The 9,691-nt window shown below is 57.2% G+C and overlaps 1 protein-coding gene across 2 annotated transcripts in view; it reads left to right on the top strand.

Annotated features, from left to right (window-relative positions):
* Positions 1-9,691, top strand: part of BCR (BCR activator of RhoGEF and GTPase) — a 100,131-nt gene that overhangs the window by 83,332 nt on the left and 7,108 nt on the right. The gene's annotated exons all lie outside the window — the stretch shown is intronic.

Here is a 9,691-nt window from a genome sequence, read left to right as displayed (position 1 = left end):
GAATGACAGGAGAAAGGGTGACTCATCCCTGGGTAGTTCATCATCTCTGTTGGCAAGTCTGGGAGTCACCACTCCAGCTGGCTGGCTTTCCCACCTTGGAAGCTTATGAGGAAATTTGATGGCTCAGGGTCTCCAGGGACCCCGGTACGTTGAGAGCAGGTCTGAAAGCAAAAACGCCCCTCTGATCACCCTGTTCTGCTCCCCTCACCCACCCACCAGCTGGCACCACAGGGGCAAGACAAAGACACAGGGAGAGGAAGCCAATGACACCTGGGGCTGGGCTCTCCTAAGGTGGAGACGGCCCAGGGTGTGAGCGGACACCAGTCCGGGACGACACTCTAGTGAGCCCACTGAGGTTGGAGTGCGTGTTGGGGAGCAGGGCGGCAGCCTCGCCCTGCACAGGGAAGGCAGGACTCGTGGCCCGTCTTGGGCGGGGATGGTCCACGAAGGCCAGCTCCTGGTCCAGGGTCGCTTGGCGGCTGTCCTGGACCTGAGACCTGCCTGTGGCTTCGATCCTGGGTGAGAAGGGGATGGTCCCTCCTTGCTCCCCATCAGCCCAGGGTTCAGTTGGGCCAGTTTTAGGGTCTTGGTTTAGAGCTGGGCTTCTGGGTGGAAAAGCAGAAAGGCAGGCCAGGATTTAGCAGTCGTCCCACCTCTGGCGTCCCAACCAACCAGGGACCCGTGGCCAGCCAGGTCCCTCCCTCCACCAGGGCCACCCTGCGTGAGCTTGGCAGACAGGGTGCTGCGTGGGTGGCTCCTGTGGGTGCTGCCTGATATTTACTGTCTTGCGGCTCATGTGCATTGACTCCCTGCAGTGATCTTGAGACCTAGCCTTGTGTCTCCACATAGATCTTGTCCACCCTCCTGGCTTTACGTGGAATCCCATGGATTCCAACCTCACTGCTGGGCCGTTTTGTTCTCGATGGATGCTAGGGCAGTCCCCAAACAGTGCTGTTCTGTGAGTGTCCTGAGCTGGATGCCTTTGAGTGCCGCCGTGTTTAGGCACCTGCCTCATGCCGGTCATCACTCTGGTCCTTAGTCGTCACCTCTGCTGCTCGAGGATGGCTGGCTCCCTTTGCTCCCTCCCGCTCCCCTCCGTGTCTGCACCTGCCCCCAGCCCCGGCGTCCCTCACCCACACGCACCTTGTAGAGCCTACGATGAGCTGACAGGCTGGTGCCCAGCTCCTTTTCTTGGCTCCGGTTCCTCCAACCTTTGACGCCAGTCACCTGCACCCTCCACGGCTGGGGTCCCATGGGTGGTGGACTTTGAACTGTGGCCTCTAAGCACTGCCACTGGGTAACCGAGGGTCTCAGAAAGGAAAAGAGGAAAGAACTGACACTCATTTTCCTCCTTTACTGAGTCAAGCCGTCTTTGGAAATCCTCTGCCTTGATATATCTTGATGTAAACAAAACATTTCCGTATGCTCACACTTGTGTTTTCCGACAGTCAGGTAAGTGCCTGCCCCATCTAGGGAAGACGTGAGCGGTGAGGTTAGGGGGCTGGTGAGGGGCGTCTCCCCGAGTGCCTGCTGCTCCCAATGTCTGATCCCAGCCTGCGCTTCCCCATCCATGGTGCTTTGAGCTCCTCAGACAGTCCTCCTTCCAGTAGGACCCAGACGTGAGATGGGAGGGGGGGAGGGGGGGACTCTGTTAAAAAATACATTCATGGCCTTGTTAAACCAGCAATGCGGACTTCATTCCAGGGGGCTGTCGAAATAGGAGAGAGATGGGGCTCAGCTCTGAAAACAACAAGGAAAGGTGGGAATTTACCGCCCGGGGGACAGGGAGCAGATGGAAAATGACTGAGAACATCAATAATGGTGGTAGTAAAATAACACCAGGGCCAAGGGGGGTTCTGGCTAAGCTGACCTAATGGGATTCTTGCTAAAGACAGGCCCAGGTGATCAGACATCACCAGGGGACGGTGGGGAATGAGTAGCTTGGTCAGATGTCGAGTTTGGTTAGATATCGAGCGAGGCTGGGGGATTCTTGCTAAACTGACTTAGCAGGATTCTTGCTAAAATTGGCCTCTTGAGGACATGCCCCAGGGACAAGACCTACAGGCATACCTCAGATACACTGCAGTAAAGCAAGTCATGTGAATTTTCTGGTTTCCCAGTGTGTATAAAGGTTATGTTTACACTGTACTGAAGTCTAAATGTGCAATAGCATTATGTCTGAAAAAACAATGTAAGTACCTTAATTAAAAAATACTTTATTGCTGAAATATGCCAAGCAGCATCTAACAATGCCACAAACCTTCAGTTTGTTAAAAAAAAACAGTATCTGCAGAGCACAGAAAAATGAGGGATGCTTGTAGTTGGAAAGCAGCTCTGAGAAGCCTGTAGATTTGAGTCAAGGAGAGACTGTCAAGTCCCCCACCCCCACTGCACCTCCTGGGACCTGGGGTGAGTCATAGCTGTGTCTGCCCAAACTCCTTTCCTCACCCGTAAATGGGTGGGGGGCATGGAGCTGTGCGTGGGGGTCTTCAGTGTCAGCTGCTGCTATTATTATTATTATTTGTCGTCACTGTTGTTAGTGGGAAAGACTGGTTTTGGCTCCGCCCCCTCGTCTCTGCTTCCCTGGGAGACACGGTGGGAAACCCCACCCTTGAGCCATCATCACCCCGGGGGGGATCCCAGAGCGGCAGGAGGGGTGTTGGTGGCTCAGGCTGTGGGTGGCCAGGGGGGACGTTGTTTATGAATCAGGATCCTCAGGAGGAAGGAGGAAGGAAGTCGGCGGAGGGTGGTCATGCCAGTGGCGCCCTGGGACCCCAGCCAGGCCTCTTTCTCCCTCCGCCTCCCCCACGGATGCCTGTTTTCTATGGAGGGTCCACCTTGGGGAGGGCGTCCATGACTCCCGAGGCCCAGCCTTCCTGAGTTGGGGCTTTTCCCAGTAAATCCAGGTGCCTTCCAAGCCGGGCCACGTGCGAGGGGTGTGTGGCCCTGCATGTCCTGCTGCGGGGTTGGGGGGGCGACGCATGCCTACATCCCCCAGGTGCTCCCTGCCCCAGGTGCACACCTTAACTCGGAAGCTGAGTGGAGAGCCCTTCCCGTGAGGGGGGGAGGTGCAGCACCCCAGAGTGTCCGAGGGGCGCCATGGAGAAGTGGGAGCCAGCCAGGGGTCAGCGGGCCCCAAGGGGCCAGGGATGGAAATCAGACACACCTGCCTGGGCCAGAGGTGTCAGTGTCATCTGGGGAGCTAGGTCCCAGTCCCCCAGGTTAGGGTTCTGGATCCATGTGTTTTTACCCCCCTGTTGGTATCGGTGAGTGGTGGGTTCAGGAACCGCTGGCTGGACTCTCAGGTTTCGGCCCCTGCTCTTCAAGTGACTGTCCTGGGTGAGTTGCCAGGTCCCACTTCCCTCCCCGAGGGATGGAGCCCCTGCGAGAGGAGGGTGGGGGACTCTCCCTCCAGAACCCAGGGTGGGTGAGCTGGTTATAGCTCAGAGCACCAGCCAGGGACCAGGAAGGAAGAGGGCCAGGCTGCCCAGTGGGGACGTGGCCCCGGGGTCGTTGCGGGCAGGTGTAGAGGGCCCAGTGAGCTCCCCCTTGAAGCCAGATCTGAGGCTCAGCGAGCTGTCCATCCTCAGACCCCAGGAGCCCGCTGTGCCACCCTAGTGATCGATGGCCTCCGTGCGCCAGGCCCCGGGGAGCCCGAGGACAAGAAGACAGCTGCCCCCAGGCTTCACGGTCCAGAGCTCAGAAAGGAGGATGCCGCAGATGGGCCTCGAGGCGGAGCAGGCCCTGCCTGGGGCAGCCAGTGGCCTTGATGGTGTAGTTATGTCAGAGGAGAGAGGAGTCAGGACAGACGCCTTCACTGAGGGTCATTGCGTCTGGGGCTTCAGGGGCTGGTTCCCTGGGTGGAGATGAGCACATCCTAAGCTCCAAGAGCAGCCAGATTCATGGGGATGTACGGGGCGCCATGGTCTGAGGAGTCGCTGGGCCAGGGCAGGGACCCCAGTGCCCCAGCATGTCCTTGGTAGGGAGTGGGGGGCGTCACCAGGGTCAGCAAAGCCCAGGGAAAGTGGAGCCTCGCGCTATCATGAATTTCCTCCTTCAGTTTTCCTTCTCTCACTTCCCTGTGCAATGTCCTGTCTCTTCTGCTCAGAGGGTGACTTTATATCACATCCTAGAATTTTGTCTGCTCCCATTTCCACTGCTCTTGTGTGTGTCTTGCTCGGCTCACAACTCAGGTTCTGATGGGAGCATCAGAAGTGATTTTTTTTTTTTTTTAATGTTTTATGTCTCATATGAGCCTCACGGGTGAGACTGGGGCCTCGGGTGTCTGGTTTGACCCTCGCTTTATTTGAGACTACAGCTCGGGGCCGGCTCGGCGTGGGACACGGTTTCCCAGACTTCTTCAGCCAGGAAGCTTGTACCCAGACTGGGTATGGGCCAGGGGGTCCAACTGTGCCCCTTTTGGGGCGTCCTGGCACCCACACTCCAGCCATCACCAAGCCATGAGGTATACCCACTCTCAGTCAGTCTCCCCATTCGACCACCAGTTCTGGGCCATTGTGCCCCGGGAGCCCAGGGGAGTGCCTGGCAACATCACCAGATGTGGAGGTGCCACCCAGACTTGTACACACATGTTCTCAGCAGCACAGACCATGACAGCCTCAAACTGGAAAGAACCCAAGCATCTACCAGCTGCTGGTGAGTAGATAAACAAAATGTGGCATGACCATACTGTGGAATAGTATGCAGCCATTAAAAGGGAAGGATGTTCTGACACACTACAGTGTGGATGAACCTTGAGGACCACCTGCTCAGTGAAATAAGCCAGTCACAAAAGGACAAATACTGTCTGATTCCACTTGAATGAGGTACCCAGGGTAGTCAAATTCATGGAGGCAGGAAGTAGAATAGAGGCCACTGTGGGGGTGGGGGTGGACAGAGAGTTATTGCTTAATGAGGCAGTTTCTGTTTGGGAAGATGAGCAGGTTCTGGAGATGGACGGTAGGGATGGTTGCGCAACACTGTGTATGTACATGTTCACATGTACGTGTTACAATGCGTATATTATATGTATAATACGTATATTATATATATAATATATATACGTATATTATATATATAATACGTATATTATACGTATATTATATATTATACATACATACATATACCACAGTGAGTGAAACAGAGAAGGCCCTGTCCTCGGGGCGCTTACATTCTAGCCGGAGAGATACACACCAGCCAAAGTGTGGAAAAGAGCCCTGGAGAACAGTCAGGCAGGAAGGAGATGGGGAGGGGGCAGCTGATCCTGTCACAAAATTCCCGAGTCACACCTGCCATCAGGATCATCTCAGGACCATCCGCGTTCCATCCTCATGGCCGTTCACCGTGCCAGGGCCACTTGCGCTCCTGGGGATGGAGGTGCGGTGGGGGGGTCAGAGATGAATGGGGTGAGACTGTGTTGTAAAATGGGTGGTGGTTGTTTTTCACAAACATTCGAGGAGGATTTTAGATGTTCAACTGTAAAAGTTGTGAACATGTAAAACCACAAGAGCACATCCTTGTACGGATTCCCTGGGATTTGTCCTGAAGAAGCATATCTCTGCCACCGTGGGGAGAGTGGTGCTGGGACCCCGCCCCTCCTTGGCTCTACTGTGGTCCAGTTTGGGACCCAGTATCTTTTCCTCGTTAACTCACATACCATGCAATGCCTCCCTTTAAAGTAGGTAAGTCAACGATCTTCAGTAACTTACAGCATTGTACAACCATCACCAACAATCCTGTTTGAGAATGTTTCCATCCACCCAAAACCCTTTCCCTGTTCCCACCCCCAGGCCCGGGCTGACCCGCTTCTTGTCTGTAGATTTGCTCATTCTGCATGTTTCCTGTAAACAGAACCATACTCCATGACGTGGTCTTCGTGACTGGCTTCCTCCACTTAGCAAAATGTTTTTGAGGGTCACCCGCGTCATAGAGCGTTTACTTTATTCCTTTTTTGGCTGGACCACATCTCATCCGTGTATCCACACACCACGTTTTGTTTATCCGTCTGTTCACCAGTTGATGGATACTTGGGTTGTTTCCAGCTTGGGCTTGTGATGGTTAATGCTCCATGAATGTGTGCGCGGTCTGTGTGTTAACAGATGTTTTCCTCCTTCCTGTGTGGAGACCCATGAGGGGAATTGCCAGGTCAGGCAGCCAAGGTTAACTTTGTGAGGAGCTGCCCTGCTTTTCCAGAAAGGCCCCAGCAGCTCACGTCCCCGTGGTGGTGTCCGAGGGCTCCTGTTTCTCTACATCCTCCCTGACCCTTGTTACCATCTGTCTTTTTGATTGGCGCTGTCCTTTGTCTTTTTGGGTGATGCTGTGGCCTGCTTGGGGTCAGGGAAGGGCAGGAAGGACTTAAAGGTGCAGAGGATAGAGCTCCCAAGAATAGACGAGTGAGAGGAGGAGCAGGAGAGCAGATTCCCCTCCGGCGGGGAGTCTCTGGTCCCCTCTTAGGGACCACTCCAGGGAGTAGGTTACAGTGAAGACACGTGGGGCTCAGTCGGGAGGGCTGGGGAGGCCTCGCTGGACCGTCCTGGATGTTGACAGTTTCCCAGAGGAAACTACAGTCTCCAATGAGGCTGGTGAGGAGGGAGCAGCATTTCCTTTTTGGACAGTTCGGTCCTGCCACCGCCCAAGCTGGGGTGGGTGAGAAGATGCCCCGGGGTTGTCCGTCGGTGACCCATTTGGCCGTGTCTGCTACAGAGCAGGCAGGGCAGTGCCTGGTCCTCAGCGCCTGCCCCATCCTCACCGCCTCCCTGGCCGGTCGCACAGGGCCATCTTCCAGGCAGACCTTGGGGCAACTGTGCACCAGGCTTACCACCCACATTTGTTCCTTGGAGGCCCCCCCTTGCCCAGCCCTAGGAGAGATAAACGGGGACCTGGACCTTCCTCCTGGGAAGACAGGTGTGAGCAGGCCCTGTGCCCACCCAGGCCCTGTCTCTGAGCAGTTGGCGTATTCCGTGCCGAGATCCCGAGAGCGGCCCTGGGTTTTCCCTCAACTGCCGTTTTCCGCCCCTCTCCCTTCCATGGTCCCCACTTGTTTACTTCCCTGTGCTTTCAATAGCCCAGGAGAGAGCGTGCCAGCCTTGAGTGGTGTTGGGGCTGGACGGAACCGAGGCACGGCCTCACCGTTGTGTTATTCTCATGCTGCTTCCGCTCTGCTCAGCACGCTCTGTTTGTTGGAGCCGAGCCAGCCTGGGGACCGTCTTCCCACTGGAGCCACCTGGGCAGCGCCGTGGCCCAGGTCTGCACTCTGGGGTCTAGTGCGCGGCCCGGCCTCTGGGGCCCGGTGGAGGTGGGGCTGGACATCGGTGCTGGGGGTGGATGGTGGCACCAAACCCCCTTGTCACTAGGCCAACTGGCTGTGCTCTGGGGGCTGTGGGATGTTCTCCCACCCGAGTCCAGCCCCGGCAGTGCCTGCCGTGATGGGGTCACTGGCTGCGGGGAGGTGGGGGGTTGTCCCCTGAGCACGTCTGCCCTGAGGCAGACTGGCCAGGCAGACATGGGTTACTCAGCGCCTCCAAAGTCACCGACAGGAAACCAGCCACTTGAGAAGGAAGCTTGGCTTTTCTGAGCTTTGGAGAAAATAGTGACGCATCGGAATTCCCAAAACCAATAGGCTGCTGGTGGGGGTGTTTTTCCCATACAAACAAAAAGTAGAACTCAGGGGTGATGGGAAACTTTTACCTTGGCTAGACTGCAGGGGCGGGGCTTCCCGAGAAGCCTGCTCAAAAGGCAGAGGAGACCGGGAGCTCGCCACACTGCTGCCCATCGCACTCCTGCCCTGCCACGCTCCTGTCCATTGCGCTTCTGTCCATCACACCCCTGCCCTGCTGCCAACCCCTCGAGCAGCAGGGCTGAGGATGCGAGAGACGCCATGTGCAGCCGCCCTGCAGGGCTTCCTGCGGTACCTCCACCCCAGCCGGGCAGGCCGGAGACGGGTGGCCTCTGTCGAAAAGCACCTATGTGCTTGCGGCACCACCCTGTGGACACACATCCGAAGCCTCGTGTGCAAGAGCAAGGTGGGCCTGTGGGTGGGCCGGGGATTCCTGGGTGGGTGGTACCAGGCAGGGTCCCTGCCGCCCGGTGTCGGGCTCTGTTCCCTTCCCTGTCCCTCTGCTGGTCAGCTGGGGCTGGGCTGTGTGTGCCAGTCTCTGTCCTGGGAAGAGGGGAGGGGAGAGGGGCTTAGTGATTACCATTCTTTGCAGGGAAAGGAAAGGTATCTTTCTGCTGCCATGTCTCCCTGTTTACAACTGCCAGATGTGGAGGGAAACCGTCCCTTTCCTTGGGAGCAGGAAGAACTGTGCCTGCCCCCTTCCTTCCTGGGTGGCCAGGACACAGGAGCTGGGGGTGAGGGACCAGGAGTGCGCGTCCTTCCCTCCCGCCACACCTGGTCTGGTTGAGAGCTGGGAGCTCCACTGGCCCCAGAGCTGTGAGGGCCCTGGTGTCACCCCCCTGCACGCACCCTCCCCCAGAGGAGGTGTGACCCCAGCTGGGTGTCGGGAAGCACCATGTGGGAGTGTTCTGTGACTGCTGTCTGCTCACAGACCTGCCCCTCAGGGTGGGGTCCCCACAGCCCAGGAGTGTGGCCCCCGAGACCCTCCTGGAAGAGGAGGGGAACCTGTCACCACGCGGCCCAGGAGGGAGACGCTCTGCCTCCCTCTGTTTGTCTGTGTCAGTCTGGCCATGCGTTTCAGATCCTTGCGAATGGTACCCGGTAGGATCTAGAGGAGAGGTGAGGAAGGCTCGCCCCCAGGAGAACCTGTGATGACCTCTGTGCCGAGCGGGGGCAGGGGGAGGGCCTGGGTGCACACACCTGAGAGGTAGGGCTTCGGGGGCTCGCTTTCCAGCTGCCTCTCCTGCATACGGCCCAGGTGGCTGTCTCCTCTCGGGTCCCTTGTAGTGGATAAACTTGTGATGGCTGTCCTGAGCACACTGTGCGCAGTACCGCCATATGTTGGGGTGGGGTGCACGCGTGTGCAGCAATCATGAAGTGTGGTCCTGCTCTTAAGCAGCTTTCTAGTAGCAGAAATGAACCATCACCCAGAGCAAGCGGTGAAATCCCGGGGCACCGTGCAAGGAGTGCCAGGTTACGTGGTGTCGGATGGTGGCTCCCTGACCTCGCTTCATACGAGAATCACCTGGGCAGTTTTTGGTTGTGCTGCTGTCAATTCTGTGGAGACTGGGGAGGTATTTCTTTAACAAGAACTCCCAGGTGCTTATTCGTCCAGCCCAACCCGCTGGTATAGAACATGTGCTCCCCAGAACAGGGGAAATGGAGCCCTTGTGGACAGGGGACACGCAGCCTGACCAGGAAGGTCAGGGCATCTTACAGCAGCACAGTCAGGTGACACTAAACAGCAGGGTCTCGAGGACCGGCACTCAGACAGCACTCGATGGGATAGAAGCGAGAGGGGCTGCAGGGAGCCTTTGTCCAGCCCCCTCGCCAGTGGCATGATTTGGAGCTGGGCTCCGGGTCCTTCTGGGCCTGACTCTGAGCCATGGGCCTGGCCTGGACTGGAGACCCCGCCTGCACGGGCTCCCACAGCCAGAGCTCAGGGCAGTGTCCCCAGCTCTTGGATGACACACCCCCAGGAAGATGCTTTTGAAATCGGGCTTCCCGAAGTGTGTCTAAATCGACTGTTCCGCCTCCTCCGAGCTGCATGAAGCACCTCTGATGCCGGGGGGGGGG

Source organism: Lipotes vexillifer, unplaced genomic scaffold (assembly GCF_000442215.2).
Source record: "Lipotes vexillifer unplaced genomic scaffold, Lipotes_vexillifer_v1.1 scaffold1783, whole genome shotgun sequence".
NCBI lineage: Eukaryota > Metazoa > Chordata > Mammalia > Artiodactyla > Lipotidae > Lipotes > Lipotes vexillifer.
Note: the sequence above shows the minus strand (reverse complement) of the source record. Positions and strands in the feature narration are given on the sequence as shown.